Raw genomic sequence first — 22,790 nt, forward strand, 5'->3', positions numbered from 1 at the left:
GCCTGTGGGATAACCACTCTGTTGGAACATACTACTCAAAAGTCTACATTCATCGATGAAGTCATCCTCTAAGGTGAGCATTTTTGCTGCTCTGATTAGTTGGCCTTTAACAATAGAACGTTTTTGTGAAAAAGGGTGACAGCTTGAAAAATGAAGAAATTAATTACAATATGTGTCTTTTCTAAAAATTTTAGACACGTATCTGTTCATCACCATATCTTTAAATAACCTAATATCAAGGTAGTCAATAGTATTACTGTCAAAATTGAAAGTAAATTAAAAAAACTGTCGTATTATTCAAGTAGTTAACAAATGTTTCAGCCTGTATCCTATCCCCTCTAAAGACAATAAATATATCGTCCAGGAAATGCGTGTAGTAAATAAGGTTCACCATGTGATTGGAGTTGTTAAAGATAAATTCTTTTTCCCAATATGCCATTACTAAATTGGCTAGGCTAGCTCCACATGGTGAACCCATAGCTACACCCCTCTTCTGGAGGTAATACTCCTTACTAAAAGTAAAATAATTGTTTGTGAGGATAATGTCCAACAAGACCTCTATAAGATATATCTCATGTGCCGGTGCCCCCTTAGCTTTAAGCATTAGACTCACCCATTCAACTCCCTCTAAATGGGGGATTGAGGTACAAAGATCTTTGAAAAAGCCCTTCATATTAAATTGTACTATGTAGCTTTGGGCTTCTGGACTTGTTTGTTTTGGTTTTCATCACTTTGTGTTACTGCCAGCAAGTTTCAAATATGTGATTAGTGTTCCTGCTACAGCTATCTTCCAATTACATGCCCTCATGTGCTGTACATTATGATGTTTCACCTGTCCTCGTTCCCTGTGTTCATGCCTACAATTCATCTGTGTGTCCCTATTCAATACATATACTTCCCCTGACTATTTATTTTAAATGCCAGTCCATGTACCCTTACAGATCATTTACAAAACTTTTGTACAGAATGCCTGGAATGGGATTCCACAATATTCTGCACTGTATACACTGCCCTGTACTGTGTTTGGACCATACACATTACTATATGGAAATCATTTTGGCATTCTGTGCAATCTCGCTAACTTAGCGTTGTCTGTGGTAAAACAAGTTTGCTATCCATGTTGCTTTATGGTTTCCTTGTGGCAACACTTCTCCCAGCCACAAAATCTCACTTGTTTACATTTAAATGTGGTGCACAGCATAAATATGTATTCACTGCTACTGCCCACTGTGCAAGCTTGTAAATTCCATGAAGCCTTTACATGAAGCCTACATGGAGTTTGTTAAATCCCACTCAGTATCTGTATTGTGAATCATTTTGGCTAGTGCTAGGAAAGCTATTACTAGAAAGTGGATGAACCCAGAACCTTCAGCTATAGCTGGATGTTTTACAATTTCAAAAATAATTCATGATAAAAAAATGAATTTGCTACACCTGAAGTTGGGAATAAATTATCAAGTTTTGTATTTGCCCTATAATAAAGACACACTAGTTAAGCTAAATTATTAAGGATGAAACGTTTCTTTATTTATTCAAATATCTATATTGATTATTAGTTTCTCAGAAGTCCCTAATTTTATTCTTTCATATTTAAGAGCTTTGGCAAACTTTACTTGACATTTAACACCCTTTGTATATAGTGTCCATAGTTACTCTTATTATAGATCTCTCAATTTGGTTTATTTATTTGTATTCTCTTGAAAAATGAGGAATATATGTAAGTTTATTTTCAATTTTGTTTGTAAATCTGAAACTCTTTGAACCTTTTATTATATTGGCATTGGGCAGGATTCACGAAGGCTTGCACGGAGTCTAAGAGTAGTGTAAGACTCCATGCAGCCTTCGCGATCCAGGAACAGCCCTAAAGTCCGTGTAAGAGACCAGCTAAAACATCTCTTACACGGAGTGGGCGTGGATATACTAATCACCTCACTTGCAGACGAATAGCATGCAAATGAGGTAGATTAGCGATCCAGGAAGCCCAAAGCAGCCCGTGTAAGAGCCGTTTTAGCTGCAGAAATGTACTCAGTTGACAACTGAGTATGTTTCTGCAAAAAACACAATGGAGCCATGTCAGCTCCAAATAAAGGGTGCATATGTGTCAGGCAGCATGCCAATGGCCAAATATGTGGCCATTGGCAAGGTACCTCAATGCAAATATAAGAAATAAGTAATTTGCCCCACGCAAACGGACTGCGCTATATAAAACATAAAAATGAAGGTTATAAACCCACAAATGTGGGTCTTATGCAATACATGGATTTACAATGCAGGGACCAGCAGACCAAAAACAACATGGCCACCGTTTAGTGGTTGCTAAGGGGGAAAGCTGAGTCTAAGACATGCAACTAAGCATTAGTAGGCAATCTGATGCAAATGAGTGTTAGGATACTGAATTCCACTGTCACATAGCAAATGAGCACATTCTGAGTAGTGTAAGAGTTACATAAGGGGGAGGAACAGAGTAGGAGATAGGTGACATCACAGGGGGGAATGGCAGAAAGAAATGCAGTTCATTGGAGGTCAGTGTTACATGACAGATGTCAGACACATATCATGGAAAGAGGAGTGCCACAACATAAGCATGGGAAAGTCAAGAAATGGAAGGTGTACACTGTTGCCTACACCAAAGTTTCTTGCTGGGCGTGCATGCGCATGAGTGCGCGCCATGAAGCGCGAGTAGGACAGTGTGCGCGCGTGTAGGGCAGACTGAGCATGTGGGAGCCTGTTGGCAGACTTGTAACACTGTTTGTGCTGGTGTGTGCGCGTTTTAACCCGAATAAGTAGATTCTGAACAGAATAAGCATGTGTGCGCGAATGTAAACCACTGTGAGCGCATTTCTGCTGGTATGCACGCTGCTCCCCCCTGAGGAAACAGAAAGGAAAAAGGAAGCAACAGAATTAGTAGGAAGCTAGCAGGGAATACTGCTGGAGCTAGCAGGTGAAAACAATTAGAAGCAAGCAATTACACAGGCAGAATAGTAGCCCAGCCCAGCACTTAAAACTCTGCAAACAGCAGTGCAGGATGTTTCTCTCAAGAGACACTGCAAGATAGGAGTAAGCTATTAGAAGTGAAAACTGAAAAAGCTGAACTCAGAGCAGAAATGTTAGGGGCTGCCATAGCTGTCATAATGAGACATAGGCGACTTGCTGAGGGTGGTGACAATGCAGATGGTGCCAGACAACCCACAGTGAGGAGACGGAGAAGAGTGTACAGGCCCAGGGTCACCTACCACGGGTTACATGAGCTGGAGATAGTAGAGCGCTATAGAGTGGACAGAGAGCTCCTGCAGCAAATAGTTGAGCTGTGCAGGCCATGCCTCACACACAGAACCAACAGAGGGTAACCCATCCCAGTGGAAACCAAGGTATGTGTTGGCCTAAGAATACTAGCAACAGGTACCTTCCAAAGACCAACTGGTGATATGATGGGGATATCACAGGCATCAGCCTCCAGGGTACTGCACCAGTTCCTGGATGCCATGTCAGCACATGCCGGTGATCATGTATATTTCCCCAATGCCCGTGAGGTATTGGCCAGCAATATGCGTCTCTTCCAGCAAATAGCGGAATACCCTGAGGTAGTGGGTGCAATAGAGTGCACGCACATATGCATCAAAGCACCAGCCGGTGAGCGGGGTAGGGCCTACATTAACCACAAGGGCTTCACCTCCATCAACTGCCAGGTTGTGTGTGATGCCCAGGGCATAATAATGAATGTGTGTGCTGGCTGCCCTGGGAGCTACCATGATTCCCACATCTGGCATTTGACACAGCTGTACCAGACATTTGCCAATGGGGACATCCCACATGGACACCTAGTGGGGGATGCAGGTTATGCACTGGAGCCGTGGCTGATGACACCCATCAGAAATGCACACACACACCTGAACAGGAACGCCATAATGAGGCACACGCACAAACACGTAATGTAATAGAGCGTGTGTTTGGGCTGCTCAAGTCACGGTTCCGGTGTCTGGACACATCTGGTGGAGCCTTGCAGTACACACCAACTACATGTACCCAAATTGTCATGGTATGTGCTATGCTACATAATATGATCTTGCGAAAACAGCTGCAGCAGGACCAGCATAGGGCTGGGCCAAACAGCCCCCCACCATTGCCAAGGCCATCACAGGCAGAGCGTGACTCGGAGGAGGAATAACCTGAGCCTGCCCCAGTAGGCAGAAGGAGGCGTGCCCAGTATGCCCTGGCCTTGGCAAGGAGGCAACGCATAGCACATACACTGGCTCAGTAGGAACCCTGGGAATGATACCCCCTCTGACTCACTCAAATAATAACAGGGATGCCTAAAATGACATGACCTGCTCACAAACATGTACAGGGAGTGTAATATGCGCATCCAACAGAGGCAGCCCTGCAGCACCACCTGAGGCATGAATGCCATGTGTTAAGTAATGTAACACCATGTACTATATGCACACCTGAGGACCGTGACTAACATCCTACCCTCACCAAGCATCATGCCACAATATGACAATGAGATGATCAATTGCAATAATTGGCTGAAGTATTGCAGTTAGTCAAAGGGGATCCAATGTGTGCCAGCCTGGGATGACATGCTGAGCATGACATGATGCTCCACCTGCTAGGACTGGCATGCACCTATCAGTGCAGGCCGTATGGATACTGGCAAAGGCTATTGTTACCCACAGCGTGCCCTGAATAGGTAAGGCTCAAAACACAAACCTACCTCCATAGGTATCAGAAGGGATAAGAACCTAGATGTAATGCTACTCAATGCCAGAAGTCGAAACAGCAAGATGCATGCAGTCTAAACTCACCCAGTATGGAGAATGTTGATATCTGTGCTGTAACAGAAAATTGGGTCAAGGCTCACAACAGCACCCTAGCACTACCAGGTTACACCTCATACTGTGCTGTACAGCCTCAAAACATGGAACAAGCTACAAAAGGAGGGTGACTAGCAATAATTGTCAAGGATAACCACACCCCCATGTTGGTACCACAACAAGAAGCAGCATGGACTAGCCATGGTCAAGTAACAGTGGCTAAAACTGCCTCCCAGTTTATAGCCTGCTACAGACTACCATCCCAACACCAGGAACTGCACCTGGCCTATGCTGGAATACATGAATATATCAAGTCCTCCAAACCACATTATATTGGGTGACTGAAAATACCCAGACATAGACTGGGAGCATTATACTAGCTCCAACACTGTAGGACAAAAGTTCATAGAATCCATAAACCAAAATGCCCAGGAACAACGTACCACTCCCACAAGAGGGGTAAGCATACTGATGTGATAATCAGCAACATGGGTACTGGATGGCAAGATGAGAAGTGTATTGCTCACTGGTAAGACCAGACCATAGAGTAATCACACTGGATATACACATCCTGACCACAGTCCCTGGCCAGAAAACCACAGTGAAAAACATGTGTAAAGCAAAAGTTGCACTCCTCCAAACTGATGTGGAATCCATTAAAGGCCCTGTGCAGGTGCAAAATATGGGCCACACCTCAAAACCTGTTATACAGGCATTCCATGAACACTGCCAGGAATGCTTGGATTATGCAATCCTAAATTAAAATAAGACACAATGCCATACACGCAGGCATCTGGCATGGTGGACTCCAGCCATTACCAAACCATGCAAGAGAATGAGGAAGCTACTACATGATAGAGCAAACATAAAAAAAGAAGTAATCACTGATCAGTAGTATGGCAATAAAATATGTCCACACATACAATCCACTAAGGCCAGCTACAACAAGTTGAATATGTGAATCTTGAGGCAATGTTACACCTGCCCCAAGTACACAGACAACCCTCAACTCCCCCCAAGAAATACAAATATATGTGAGAGATGCAACCATTTATCCAAACTGGAGGCTGAGCTCCCTCAACTCAGTACTCCCAAAACTAGTCAGGAGGAGAAGGTAACCATACACACCACAAACCCAGTCCCACACAGACCTATCACAACTGCAAACCAAAGACATAAACACAGAAAAACATTCCCGGAGGCCCAAATTACAAACACAGCACACCAACAGAGGCCTCCAAAGCAGACACCCAATCAAACAACCTCCAAACATAGCACATGCAACACATAGTACACAACGCTGGTGTGCCAAACAGTCACTGGCCAGAAGGAGAAACAACATGCCTGATACAGTTGTAATAGGTGACTCCATAGTGAGACACGCTGCTGTCCCGCACACCAAACTGAACAAGGGAAAGGGTACAGTAAGCTGCCTGTAGGCTGCTACAATATGCCACATAACACAAGTATGCAGGTCACCCCAAAGCAAGTAGAAATATGATGGAGTCATAGTCGATGCTGGTGTGAATGACCTGAGATGTACCTCCCCGGACTACATGAAAAGAGACATAGATGAGCTCACCGATTATGTAGTCCAGGCCGGTATGACACTGACTGTTTGTAGCATCCTACCCTCACCAAGAATGATGCCACAGTACAAACACAGAATGATCAGTTATAACAAGTGGCACAATTACTGGTGTCATTCCAAGGGGATCCAATGTCTGTCTGCTTGGGATGTCATGCTTGACAAGCCACGCAGCTGTTCCAGGGATGGCTTGCACCTGTAACCCCTGGGCATCTGGATATTGGATAAGGCTTTTGCCACCTCCATAGAGCCTTTCGTAGGCAAGGCTGAAAAGGCTAACCCACCACCCTAGAAAACATAAGTGGAAAGAAACATAAGGGTAATGCTGACCAATGCCAGATGTGTAAACCTCAATATGCATGCTCCCGAGGCCCTCCCCAGTATGGAGAACATCGATGTTTGTGCAGTGACAGAAACCTGCTGCAAGCTTCCTGACAGCACACCAGCACTACCAGGTTATACCACTTATCATGCGTTATGGCCCCAAAACCTGGAACAAAACATAAAAGGAGGGTGAGTATCCATATTCAGCACAGACACCCATACGTCCAGGTAACTGACAATGCACAAGGCATTGGAGTCCACCCATGTGCAACTAACCGTAGGCAAGACGGCTGTACAGTCTGTAGCATTCTACAGACCACACTCTCACACACAGGAACCCAACCCAGCCGTCCTGAAGACACTGGACAGTATGAATGTCCCACCAAATACCAAACAAGGTACTTACAAATTACCACATAGGTGGTAAACCATTATGTATGGAAGGAGTAATCAGGGACCTAGGGACACAAGTGGACAGTAACCTGTTATGTGACACTCACATTGCCAATGTGGCTAGGAAGACTGTCTATATTGGACACCTAAGCATGAAAGGATTCACATCTACATCAACAGAGGTCATTGTGCCCCTATACTGTTCTCTTATCAGACCCATAATCTAGTACAATGCCTCATTTGGGATGTACCTTACCTGACACCTGCAGCAGTTAGAAAGACCTCAAAGGTACCTCACCAAGAGGATAAAGGGTCTCAAATATATGTCATATGCTGCCTGGCTGTAGACACCCCAGCTGAATGCAGTCACATACTGCCTACACAGAGGCATTGTATGTCTGTTGTACAAGGCCATGTCCAACACAGGAGTAATGGACATGCTCCACCCCAGAAAACTCAAAGCCATCGGAGCTGTGAGAGTGAGAGATGTCAACCTCAACACATAATGAAATAGGATGTGCTGGAGGGACAGATACATAACCCAGAGGCTCCCCACACCCTGGAACTGAATCCCACTCCATGTTAGGCAGAGCCCCTCACTGACACTCTTCAACAGGAATCTTGCCAAGTGGATGGATGATCGTAGATTTACACTGGGGGTCTTCACTGTGTCACGTCAAGACAGAGGCACAGCAAAGCAAATCATAAATGGCCATAATATTCACATAGCAAGGGGTGGCGAAAGCCACACAAACTCTGGCTAGGCTTACAAATGCCCTAGGGTGGATAGCCTAGTATGAACCTATGAACCTATGAAGATACAAATTGTACAGGACACTAAGGATAATCCCAAGGCTTCCTCAACTGATGGTAGGAACCGTGTTGGGAATTCACAGATATGCTCTGAATCACACAAATATTACAAACAACATATCAAACACACACACATATTGCCAACATACATCCTGACAGGTGCAGTGCAAACCCCCTCCCTCCCAGAATGCAAAATATCTATCCCAGCAGATTGCTGGACCCCTGACATTGCAGATGCTGAGGTAACAGCCAGCATCTACAAAGCAAAACACACAGCAGCAATGGTATGAGATGGTGTCCTGGGCTGAGTCCAACATGGACTCCAAGAAGAATGGAATGCCAAATCACACTACTGCTCAATGTCAGCCTTACCACAGGATATGTACCCAAAGAGCAGTGTACAACAACAGTGGTCGTTCTCAACAAAGGTGTTGCCTGAATGGATACTGAAAACTGCCACCCCAGAATCCTGAGTAGCTTGGTCTGCACAGCTATGGAAAGGATCAGCATGTACCGCAGAAATAAAGATACTGGGGACCTACTGACACCGGACCCTACCCACTGTGGCTTTCTTAAGTGCAGATCCTGCCCCTAAACATGTTTGACTCATTTGAAACAGTCATTAAGGTCATTGATGAGGGCAATGTTGTCCACACAGCGTAGCTGGACCTTGCAAAGGCTTCCATACAATACCCTACGTGTTCATTATAGATATGCTCACCAGCTTAAATATAAACCCCTATGTCAGTAGAGGGGTTGCAAACCAGACCAAGGACAGAACTGACATGGTCAGACATGCTGCAGCCATGTCAGACTACAAACCAGATATAACTGGCATCCCACAAGGCTTGGTCCTGGAACCTCTCTCTTTAGGTATATATGTCCCATAGGTACAGGCCAACATGGAAGGACTGTGTCTGAACATGTTTGCAGAGGACTACAAACTGCCCACCATATCTGACCCTCCAGCTGACACAAGCATCCAACAAAAGGGCCACATAGAAACAGACAACTGATGCCATAGCCATGTCAGCAAGCTAATTGCAGAAAAGTATATAGTCAACCCCCGTGGATATACAGTAAGTGCCCACCAATTACCACATAGGTGTTAACCCATTACGTACTTAACATGTAATGAGAAACCTGGGGACACAAGGTGATAGATATCCTGCATTGGACAAACATGTGACTGTAGTGTTTACAGAAACATACCATATGCCCACCTAATCATGAAGGTTGTCAGATCTAGATAAGGTGAGGTCATTGTGGCTCTGCAGTCATCCTTCATCAGCATTACAATTGAGTACAATAGCCCCTGTGAGATGTACCTCAGCAGACATCTCCATCAACTGTAAAGTCCCCAACAGTACCTCACCAGGAGTATCAAAGAGCTTGAACAGATGCCATGTGTTGCCTGATTAAACAAACTGCAGCTACACACACTGCCATACTGCCCACCCAGAGGCAAGCTGTGCCTGATGTATAAAGCCATGTCAAAGCTGGAATCAATGAACATGCTGCACCTTGTACAATCTGAATGGCAGTGAGCTATGCACATGAGAGACCTGAACCCCAGCACTGACATACATAGGACAAGCTGTACTGCATGATCCATAACACAGAAGCCACCCCCACTCATGAGTAAACTCCCAGTACAGGTTATCCTTAGAGTCACTCATCGATTCTCCTCAAGAGGAATCTTGATGAGTGGATGGGAGATGGTAGGTTTACCCTGGGTATCACTGTTATGTCACAGGTAGACGGAGGCACAGTATACTAACCATGACATATGCAAACTCCACTTACAATGTGTGTCGAAGGACAAACACACTCTCCGACTAGCATTAGAAATGGCCTAGGGCACATCGCTAGTGTTTGCAAATGTACACCTATGTTGTGGAATACACTACCAATGTTGGACAAGCCTGGTTTAAGTAGTTCATATCTGAACATAATGCAACATGGTCAGATGTGCACAACTGGCCCCTAACCAGGCTGTTGTGCTCACTATGGAAATGTAAAGCAGTGATAGGACTAAAGCCCAGGATACTGTCCACCACAGTGAAAGTACTGAACCAGTACACTATACGGTACTACAGTGTTAGGTCAGTATGAAAGGATGTTGACAACTGTATGCAAAGTATCCCATGCAAACCCTGCAGGCACAGTATAATCCATGTTGTGTTCACACACAAAGCAGTTGGACAGTAACTACACAACATGACACACAACACACAACCATAAATGGGAGATATTTCTTGAAGTTCACACTCATCCACAAATGTGGTGGGCTGCAGAGTTCAACATATGGAAAGCTCACACTGGGCATGCTCACACTTTGATAAATGAGACATATGTCAGACAACATGCCATGGGAAGGCTGAACTGGGCATGCTCACACACTTAGGCCAAATCTCAGTTTAGCAGTTGACCACACATATCTGGTATTTGTACGTGTTATTCCAGGAACCAACCACATTACAGCAATCTGCCCAGTGCACACAGTTAAATGACTACAGAGACATACGTGATATAGTGGATCCCTCCCATATGCAAACATCTTCCACAGATACACAAGCTGTTCATACAAACAGGGAATGCTATGGCAATAAAGACCTGCAAACAGTCTATCAGCAACAAATAATGTGCATCTGGCAATTAAACATATGCTTGTAGAGGTCAACACTAGGCTGTTTGCCCTAGGGAATGACAGCTTAGCCAGAGTGTGCTTGGCGTCTGCCTCCCCAGTACAGTAGGCTACTGTGCCACTGTAAAGTAGGTCACATAAGGCACCGTGTGAGGCTAGTGTGCTGTGCCTCTGTCAAGTAGGGACACAGTGGAGATCCCAGAGTTTGAATTTGCTAAGCCACAGCCATGTTGTTGGTGTGTGCTGGAAGAGGGTTGCTGAGGACCTCTAACAGTAAGTGGGCATCAATAACAGACTGAGGGGAGACTTATCTGCATTGTCTGGACAATTTCACTGTCAACACTGTGTCGTGATGATTATGAGGGATTGAAGTGGTAGTGCTGGGGTGCTCTCAGTAGCCCTGAACCAGGTATCTGTTACTGCACAGATATCGATGTTCTCCATGCTAAGGAGAGTTTCGAGTGCATGCATCTTGAGGTTTAGACTTCTGGCATTGAGTAGCATTACTCTTAGTTTCTTATCCCTTGTGATACCTATGAATGTGGGTTTGTCATTTGAGCCTTGCCTAACAAAGGCACTATGGGGGTAGCAAGAGCCTTTGCCAATATCCGAAAGCCCAGGGCTGACAGGTGCAAGCCGTCCCTAGCGAAGCAGGTGGTTCAACAGAAGATGAGTATGTGAGGGTGTAGTGCCTGTGATTAGTTAGCAGTGGCATATATGACTGCTCACGTGGACAAATGCCAGGTAAGTCATATGCAATGTGTCACAGGCAACGTACATGTGAACAGGACAAACAGTGACATTCTGTCAAGTGAGACATGGACATACATATAGTAAGCTATGCAGATGTCACTAGGAGTCCACAGAAGCTCTGTAACTATGCATTGCAGGTGGGATCAGTATTCCAGGGTAATTGCAAGCAAACATGCATGCAAACAAGCTACAGTAAGCAGGGCTGCATGTAGTCCATTGTACAACAAACAAGCTGTACCACTTCCAGTAGGTAACACTGCAAATATGCAGGCACTATGCACATGTACATGGAAATACACAGGTCAGATGGCTAGGGTCCAGTCACAGTGCACACAAGTGTACAGACCATGTACCGTCAGGATGTACAATAACTGGATGGAAACCCATGTGCTCATACCTGCAGTAATACACATGTCAAATAACAGACACTGAGCCTTCACTCAGTGGTTCCATACTTAGTAGGATGTATGCTACCTGGCCTGCCACCACAGTATCCCTGACATGTATGGGGACTCTCCCTCCTGTGACAGTTAGTTTTGTGTGTTGGGGCTGTCTAGCATGGTATGAGATGTGAGCTTGCAGTGCTAGGGTGCTCCAGTGTGTCCTGTACCAGTCGTGTAGTACTGCACACATATCAACATCCTCAAACATCCGCATTGCAGAGTCCAGTGTGGGCAACATGCCACTTGCAGTTTACATGTCCATCATTGCGTATTAATACTTTCATTACCTTATCCCCTGTGCTACCTATGTATGTAGCCTTCTGTTGACATCCTTACCACCAGTATGCTAACATGTGCAGATGATACACTATGGTACTTACCATGGGTGTAGACAACAGTACATGACAATCATACCCTTACTGCATCAGGCATGCTGTGATATACCCACAATTATTTCAGCACACAGTACTGTTAACAACATGATACTATTACTACGCATCTATGTAGTCACCCTGTGCATCAGCAACATGTTAACCTGTACCTGCACTGATGTTACAGATTGCAGGAGGTGGCACAGTTTCATCATATGCACAGGGTGTGAACTTGGTATGCCTGAGTCAGCCACTGATACCACCAACTGACATGTATGTGTATGTGTGTTGGTGAGGGACAGCAGTACAAGGTGGGGCAATGTTGATGCAGTGTGTGCGTGTATGTGGTAGCCCTAGGTGTTGTCAATTCGCATGTGTGCATGGATGCACACAGTTCCACCTCATGGCTGCCATATACTGGTGTTTGTGGACAGCCACAGACTGTACCTGCCAGGTCATACAGATCAGTGTCTCTGGCCACGGACACGGTACCTGTACCTTGCAGGGGTGCTACGGACCGTATCCAGTACCAACCCAGACTGGATACTGTCATCAGAAGCAGGTGTTCATTGACTGGACACAGATCCCTGTCGGGCCTGGCCAGAGCCACGTGCACGTGGTCTCCTGGGGCGGTCTGATGACAGCACAGACCCAGCATTGCTGGGGCTGCTGCTGGCACTATGGGGCAGCCGCGGCCCTATTGTCGTCAGCGAAGACTGCCAGCTGCTGCTGTTGCTGGCATACGCCGACGTCGATGCCTCAACCGTCCACCATCGCCCTGGCTCATGGACATGTAGTTGTGGAACCGGTCTAATATGTCCCCACAACGTCTGTCTATGACATTGGTGAAATTACGGATGGCAGCCGCAATGTCACGCATACTGTCAGTCATGGCTGTGTGACATGCTGTCAGCTCCCTCAGACCCTGTCTGGTGTACCGTTCCATACGTGACTGTGCCTGCATGACAGCCCGAAACATAGCTGAGGTTGTAAGACCTCTGTGGGCACATCTGACAGGGGCAGTACCCACGGATGCTCCCACGAGAACCCTGGACATCTGTCTGTATGGTACCATCTCAAGGCCATGCCCATGGCTGCTGTGTGGGAGGCATGTGCCACAGATACCACATTACCCTGGTCAATGCCCACTGTATGCTGTCCATCACCTAGGGACATTGGTGACAAAGGGTGTATTGGCAGGATAACTGTGCGCATTGATGGGGTTGACAGCTGTGTACTGTCAATCGGCTGACCAATGATGGACCCTGGCATACCTTCCTGTGCCATTACACAGATGTCATCATTATCAGTACCCATGGCACCTGATTCAGGTTCCCTGCTGCATGACACAAGAGCAGCACCAGAACCTGTGGGAGGGAAACAGGAAACACAGTTTACAATGTCTACACAATATTACCAGTGATGCACACATCCACACATGCACAGGTCCAGACATGCACATGTGCACACATACACACATGCACAGGTGCACACATGCACACATGCACATGCACAGGTGCACACATGCACACATGCGCATGTGCACACATGCACACATGCACACATGCACAGGTGCACACATGCACACATGCACAGGTGCACACATGCACACATGTGCACGTGCACACATGCACACATGCATGCATGTTCACATGTGCACGTGCACACGTGCACACATGCACACATGCACACATGTACAGGTGCACACATGCACACATGCACACATGCACATGTGCACACATGCACACATGCACACATGCACACGTGCACACGTGCACACGTACACATGCACACAGTTGCACACAGTTGCACACAGTTGTACACTACTCAGTATGCGAGATATCAACACACAGACACAGACACACCTGCATGCATATACAGAGCACTACTAAGTGAGCCTAATATTACTATTACTATCAAGACTATTAAAGGTATTGTTAATACACACTCACCAGCATGGATAGGCTGCATTGCTGTTACACCGGAGGGACCTGCAGAAGTGAGGAAACTAATGTCAGTGGGCACAACTATGACATTGTTACTGAGTATGATACAGGTCAGTAGTACAACAGTCGCCTTTCACAGGTCAGCTGCTGATATTGAGGGTATCACACTTGCACATTAAATACTATGATGACAGCTACAAACCAGGGACACACCTCACACATGCATTAACTACCAGTGTACACAACAGTCAACTATACATTTGGCATATTACCTGCATGCTCATAGTCTTGCTGCTGCGTGGCTCCAGCCTCCATCATAATGCATGTCTGCTGCTGTTGTTGTTGTTGGCGGACTGGAGCCACTACACTCATGAGTAGTCCCTTCAGTCTGGTGAGTGGGGGATGTGTAGCCACCCCACCACCTGTGGTGACCTGTTGCCTGTGGATATCCGACGCACACTGATGGACATTTCTGATTAAATCACTGCAGTGATGTCGTACCTGCTCATATGTCCTATTATGCGTGCCTATGTCATTTACCCGACGGACCAGGTCTTGCCACAGTGCAGCCCTCTCCTGCTGATTCTGGCTGGTGTGGGAAAAGAGTATTGCATAATCCCGCACCAGGCTCTGGTGTATCTCCTCATCCTCAGCTGCGGAGTAAGCTGGATTTCGCGGGTGAGCCATGTTCTTGAAAAAGGAAACAACTTGATATCAGCAATATATGTCAGCAGAATTTGGCACACATACTACACATGCTACTCGACTGTTATGATACGACATATCTCACATATATAGCATCTGTCTGTCTATTGGTGGATACACATGTAAATGGCCAGGTATCAGTGCACAGCCAGCAACTGTGCAACAGTACCTGGCACACTCCATATGAGATACTACCAAACCCCAGCAGTCAGAACACTGATTCAGGTCCAGAGCACCTCCTCACTCTGGGGGTTTGTATCTAGGTACTGTATGGGCTACGTCATCAACTACTGTGAGCTGACCATAAACTAATTGCCCTGGATATACATATCCCACCTCCACCACCAGCACAAATGACTATAGTGAATAACATTGCAAATGCAAACTTTACACTTTGTAACAGTGACATGCTATCCTTTCAGCCCACTGGGCCAGTGGAAGACACAACCCACAATGCTGACCCCTTCACAAATGCTTTCTACGGACATCTCAGAGAATGCATGGATCATGCAATCCCATATATGACCAAGACACTCTCCACAAAGGGTCAGCATCCTGTCTGGTGGACCCCAGCCATAGACAGATTGCATTACAAAAGATGGTAGCTACTGCAAGACAGAGCATAATTCCATAAAGGGAAGGCATGTCTGAGCAGCACTAGTAAGGATCTATTTTCCCTCATACAAACATCCATGGGCAACATTGAGAGGGAAATCAAGAGGGACACTACAGATAACCACAAGGCCTTCTTCAGTTATGTTAGCAACCTGGTCAGAGTCCCTCCACTATGCTCATAGTTAATACACAACAAAAATAATTCACTGAAACCACAGATATTGACAATATTGTGGCAGACAGGTTCAGTGCAGGTTTCACCCCTCCCTCTCCCCCAAAATAAGACATAGTTATCCCAGCTGACTGTAACCTCCCTGTCATCACAGATGCCCAGATGAGAGCCGCCCTCAGGAAAGCAGAATACACAACATGAATGGGACCTGATGGTATCCCTGGTTGCATGCTACATGAACTCTGACAGGAGCTAAACACACATATAGAAGTGCTATGTAACACTAGCCTGACTACAGGATATGTACCTGTACACTGGCGCACAGCATCAGTGGTTCCACTCCACGAAGGAGGCACCTCAACATACCAATACAATACAACACAATACAATACATTACAATACAATGCTATACAATATGCTATTGCCCCTGGGACTACAGCAGCATACTGTTCTGCTACCCTGACCATTGTGACTTATGTGGTGTGATGGTACCTGCTGCTGTCAAACAGTTACACAGGGTGACTCATATGGCATATTACCTATCTGACTAACAATCAGCAGGGGTATGTGTGACATGTACTCATGGGGAGTCTTGCTTCTTAACACTGTGTGGTTTATTGTAGGGTATGTCTTATCTGTGGGTAGGAACCTTTACCTCCACATGTGCTCTCTATTGCAGTGGCACGGATGACACACAACAGTCATTTAGGTTGTGGATCGTGTGAGGTGTTGCTATGGTTGTTGGACATCTGTCATGGGAGTGACTTAAGTATGTAAATCCTGGCGTGGTAACCTCTATGTGGGTAGTATGTATGTACTCTGTGGTGTTGTCAGTCACTGTGCATTGGTAATGTGTTTGAGTGCATTGTCACAGTGTTGTATATGTCACTGTGTCCTTCTCCATATCTGCAGCTGTCATGTGAGGTACATACCATGGCAGCCATTATGTGGTGTGGAGGGGTACACTGACCTACATGTCCATATCTGACACACCATGTCTGCTGACACATACCATGTGCAGGTATTCCAGGAATAGTGTGCCACTGTGAATATCATTGGGGGGACTATTGTACACATTTATGACCCTGTTCACCCCTGACACATGCAGTGGTGGGCAGGCAATCACATATCTGGTGGTTACTGGTGTAGGTGATTTGAAATGGGGTATGGTACTCCAGTTTTGACACTGGTGTTCACTCCATGCCTTTGTCACCAGGCACCTGTTGCAATACATCTGTACACATGTGCCTCACTCAGAATATATATACATCTCTCTCTCTCTATATATATATATATATATATATATATATATATATATATATATATATATGTATATAGATATATCTATATGTATATATATATATATATATATATATATATATATGTCTGTATACATATACATATATATATATATTGATGTACATATATTGCTATAGATATGGAGAGGGGGAGTGTGACAGAGAGGGGGTGAGAGTGACAGAGGGGGTGGGACAGGGGGTGCTGAGGTCGTCATATACAGTCATAACTGTAGATAGTCAGATCTGTCTGTCTATGTGTATGTATCTACATATATCTATATCTGTATGTGTGTATTACATATATATGTTTGTACATATTCTATCTGTCTACATCTGTCTATGTATTCCTACATCTCTCTCTATGTATGTATACATATATGCATATTATATATATATATATATATATATATATATATATATATATATATATATACATATACATATTTTGATATACATACGTATCCATATGATAGATAGGTATATCAACATGTTTGTTTACCATACTGTATACACACACTAACATACTGCTAAACATACATAACTGTGAAACCTACTTTGTACATTGCACTACAACCTACATTCAACCTACATTGATATGTGCACATAGATGCTCTCACATACAAATGTATGTACAGCCTTCACTGATAGTTGCTGTATGTCCCCTGCCCTTTGCACATCTTCATATACATATGGATACAGACCAATGACACATATGGAGGGTTCACAGTACGTAGACCTTTATAGTATTACTTTACATTACCTGTGTTTGTCACAGCTGCTTGTGTTGCCATCTGGTGTTGTGTCCTGCTGCTCCACTTGCCAGTTGTCAGCTTTCAGGTGGCTGTTGCTGACCAGTTTTGTTTGTGTATGTTTAATTTTGCTTTTCTCTGTCTCTGTCTCTGTCTCTCTCTCTCTCTCTCTCTGTCTCTCACTTCCTCCTCAGGGTGCAATGAAAGTATTGCATGTGTGGACTGGGAGTACAGCATGCTTTTGTAGGTATCTGCATATGTCCATGTGATGGCCTCTGCACCAATTGTTAGCCAGCATTTGCTAATTGCATGCAGCCAGTTGTGTACTGATTGCAGTTCTCACTGTGATTTCAGAACAGTGCTATAAAAAGGTATGTGAGATAGGCGTAGCCCTTTCAGATTTTAAGGTCAGGGACCATGCTGGTATGCTGTGGACAATGTTCTGTGAGTCTAAAGGTTGGTATCTCTCTCATATTTCCAGCTGTGTTGTAGATTAACATTTCTCCATTCATTTCTCCAGTTTCCTGTACTAACTGTGTATGTACACTGACACCTATGACTACTACTACTGTTAATGTGTGTGTGTGTGCTTTCCTGTGGGACATGTGGTATAACTGGTGTATAGCAGTGGCTCTTGCACTTTGTTGCTATGGCTTCAATATTTGCCCTTTACAGTCACTACTTGTATGCCTGCTAGGTGTCCTGACTGTAGTGTGCTGCTGTGACTTTCCTATTTTCCATGCACATTCACACCTTGGAATGCTTGCTATATCTGCTAGGGTGTTACAGCATGCAGTGTGGTCTGGCCATGGTGTGGGCCTTGACATCTATTAGGGTATTTGAGTATGCTGCTGAGCAGGCCCCAGAGACTCTCAGGTGCATCTGTTCTCTGCCTCATGGAATGCTACATATCAGTGGGGTACACCCATTAAATTGTCTGGTATGCTGCAGTTGTGACTGTGGGATAGCATGAGCATATGTATTACTACAATTTTTCTGCCATGCAAGTGGTGCATACTTTCAGGACTTCATAGTTACCATTGCATGTGTTGTAACACCTTTTTGCCTACTGTTTGTACATTTCACATGGAGTCTGTGGGGCATCCCTGTAACTCAGTCACTGTTGCTATGTTGAGGCTCTTAACTATTCAAATATGGTGGTGTCAGACCTCTCATGTGTACAAATATTTGCAGGTTGTCCACATTTCTGCCTCATATTTTGGTCAATATCTCATGCACAGCTTTTTCTGGCAAATCACTCTGGGCTCAAGTCAGAATATAGTGACAAACATTTAAGTTTCAGACTTCATACCCTTCCAAACATCCCACAAAATGCAGAACCTGTTACTCTCTGAACTGTCTAAGTTTGTTGTAACATTATTTGTAATGTGTCCCTGGTTTTGGCCCTTTGCTCCACATATTTTATTACTTGGTCCGGATGTGTTCCTGTAACAGGTTGTGGGGTATGGGCAGTGATTATCCTGCTGTGAGTATGTGTGTGGCTTGCAAGGTGCTACAGTGACACTATTACCTACTAGCTACCAACTAGCATGGCTGTTTCAGTTCACACACTACTATCATAGATATCCACTAGATTTGACAGTAAATATACATGACATGTTTTGTGTACTACACATCCTATATTCCCTTTACATTCATTCCTACTATTGCATGATATAATTATTTCAGCACAATGTTCTTGTATAACAGTCATGGCTTAGTGGTAAGTCATGCAGATTACTGTTTCCAAGGTCCTGGGTTCGGGACTGACAGTGGGATTTTATTTTGCTTTTGAACTGACTACAGGACCTGTCAATCAAAGTGACTAAGGCACTTTTAAGCAGTTGTAACCGGGTTAGCACTGGTTTGCGCGGAGCTCACGCATGCGAACTGGCATTCAGCTCAAGACACCGCTACAACCGCTTAAACGTGCTTACACTTGCACACCCGCTTATTTTCTCTGAAAGAAATGAAAATGGGGAGACAGGAAAGTGGTGAAAAAGGGGTCACAAAGAGGGTAAGACAGTAGGGAAACAAGCTCGGGTTTTGCAGGAGGGATGTAGGTAAGGCCCATAGCTGCCCATTTCTTCATCAGCAACAGCTGTGCATATGTATGTAATTTGGTGTGACATTTGAAACCTTCCACCCCTGAGAGAGTTGTCAGGACAACAATAATACTTGTTGTACAGCCAATTGTAATTGATAGTTTCCATGTCCAGCAGACGTATGTGTGAAATGGGCAGCTATGTATGGGGCATAATTTTTTGTGGGTACAGAGTGCCCTTTTTTTTTTTTTCAGGTGAGAGTGGTATGTCAGGTGAAGGAAGTCGGTATAGCTGGGGAGGTAGGTTGGGTAGGTCAACAGAGAAGACAAACAAGACGCATACAGGGGCGGTGTATGACATGTGTGGGGGGGTTACACAATTGACGGGGACGGATGTTTGGATATCCAGAGCCCATGAGCCCACAGATGGCAACAGTGGAACTGATATCCCCACCCATGGGCAGTTGCCACTGTTCCTTCACTGCCCAGGATGGGGCTGTGCTGGGGGCTGTGTAGGCTGGGCAACAGGCATGCCTGTAAGTTGTGCCACATGTGCCTCAAGCTGGTGTAGGGGCCCAAAACAGATTCCTGATCTCCCACGCACCACAGTCTGGATGCTACGGAGGGTGAGTGGTGGTTCTCCTCCAGCCACGCTTGCAGAGGGGATGGTCCCCATCCCTGCAGCGCTTCCACCCGCAGGTGGCACAGGGCCACGGGAGGACGGTCCAGACTGGGCACTAGTGCCAGGTGCACTCGCCAGCTGAGGTGGGAGAGGTGGGTCCACTGGAACCCGCCTTCCCTGTCGTCCTATGTTTTGCATTATGTCATGACAGTTTGGGTTAGTAACATACAATACCATTCGCAATTAGTTGTAACAGCATGCATTAGTATTCCCATTAACCAAACACCCAGATATTCACACCATTGAAAAACGAGCATAACACATGCATAATTTGAACAGCAATACACAGTCCAACAACATCCAGGGTTGATTGATGGCAACAGGCCATCAGGTTTGGATGTATGAATAGGGCAGATGCATCAACGTACATGCAAATATTTATGTCCAGGGGTGTTAATTGTGATTGCACATACCAATTTCATGTGGAATGGATTATATGTGGTTATAGGGTGGGGTGAAGAAAATATTATTAACACCTTCGAATGCCAATACATATGCTGTACATTTCTAATAGCTACAGATATATACACACTACTGTTCTAACTACAGTTTCCTATATGATAACTACTTCAATTTGGTGATAGGGCTGTTACTGCTACATCAATATACATTTTATTGTTATTCATACACGTTCATATCTGGCTTTGTTCAGCTACATCATCCTGCTACATTTGCTTTATATAGCTATAGACAACTGTGGATGTTTGATATTTCAGACAATCATACTATCTGCATATTGCAGACTGAGAGCAACATATCCAGATTTTGGGATACACATTCCAGCTGCAGCAACACTTTGAACACATTTCGCAGTTTGGTTCTACTTGTAACATTCATTTCATTCTGTACTGACTACAGTATACTTTATTCAGTGGTTATTAATACTTTATTGGTGGATTCATAACTCTTTCTCACACTCTCTCACTTGTTTTCATTTTACTATTCAGGATGGTACTTACTTCTAGGCTTTATTGACATGTTTTACCTGTAGTTATTACAATCCTTTCCAGCAGTCTCACTTCTGTCATGTTTCAGTATTTCAACAGGGATATATTTCACACATGTGATTTGCTCATCTTCTGTAGCTGTACTTTTCAGCCTGCTGCAGGTTGTGTACTATTATATTACAGGTGGGGCATCTTTATTTCAGACTTTATTTCAGACATTTTCATTTTTCTGTTTGGATTACAGACTGCAACACACTTTTGTAATCAAGCAATACTTGCAAACACTTTTACACTGTTACTTGCACATTTTATTACTTAGTGACTACACTGCACTCTTTTGCTAACTGTCATACTTTTATAATTCTTTACAGTTACTGGGAGTGGATTACTGACCTGCCTGGTGGCGCAACCGCACCAGCCTATCGCCATAGGCTCTGTGGTTCGCAGAACGGACACCTGCAGCTGTAATATAAATGAAGTAATATTGGAATACACATCTCCATAATATCAGCTAATTTAATTTCTTACATACATAATTAAATGTAACTTACTCAGTAGTGGGGCGTTGGGCATTTGCCGGGCCTCCTTGATCCAAAGGTTCAATTGGTCCTGCTTGCATCTCTTCAGGTCCGCATGGTGGTGATGGACCTGCTCACCAGTCCTTGGAATCCCTGTGGCACTGGTGAGATCATGAGCCAACCGGTCCCATGCCTCAGCCCTATATGCTACCCACAGGATCTGGCCCTGCATGAGTTGGGCCTCATGATTGTGGACTAGGAGCCAGACCATGTATCTGGACTCCTCAATGCCCCACCTCTGTGCTCGAAAGCAACTACCCTCACCTACTCCTGACATTCTGGCTGCAAGTCAGTTCTACGATCGTTTATGCTGTGTATTCCCGCCTATGGGGCTTATATATGCCGTTTTTCCCACACTTATCTGTGATTGGCCATTTTGGAATTGTATCAACTTCACAAAACCTGCTTTGTCATGCTCCACTTTCTATTCATTCCTATATATTTGCTATTACTGCATTTCTAAGCACAGCTGTCGTGGCTTAGTGGTTCAGTACCTTGACTATGGTGCATGGTATCCTGGGTTCAAACCTGGCCACTGCTTTTTATATTTTATGACTGTCTAGACAGGCTAGGGGTGTGTCTGTGTAAAGGCAGTTTTGTTACAGCTTGCTCAACGTTGCCCGTCGGTTAGCTTGTTAGCGGGTTATGCTGGTTTACGCTTCATTAGGCTGTTAGCACGCATATTACGCTCAGCACAGCTAGGGGCACACAGTTTCAGCGTGTTAAACCACTGCTCACCCACAGGCACTCATTTTGCACCTGTTAAACCACTGCTCACCTACGGGTAGATGCACTCACCTTGTTAAACTGTAGCTCAGCTATAGGCACATCTCGCATTTTTTATTGTTTTGTTATCTCACATTTCTTCAAAATAAATGGACTATTTCATTACATTTTACATAAAATAT

The sequence above is a fragment of the Protopterus annectens genome, chromosome 5.part1 (genome assembly GCF_019279795.1).
Source record: "Protopterus annectens isolate FY-2018-M chromosome 5.part1, PAN1.0, whole genome shotgun sequence".
NCBI lineage: Eukaryota > Metazoa > Chordata > Ceratodontiformes > Protopteridae > Protopterus > Protopterus annectens.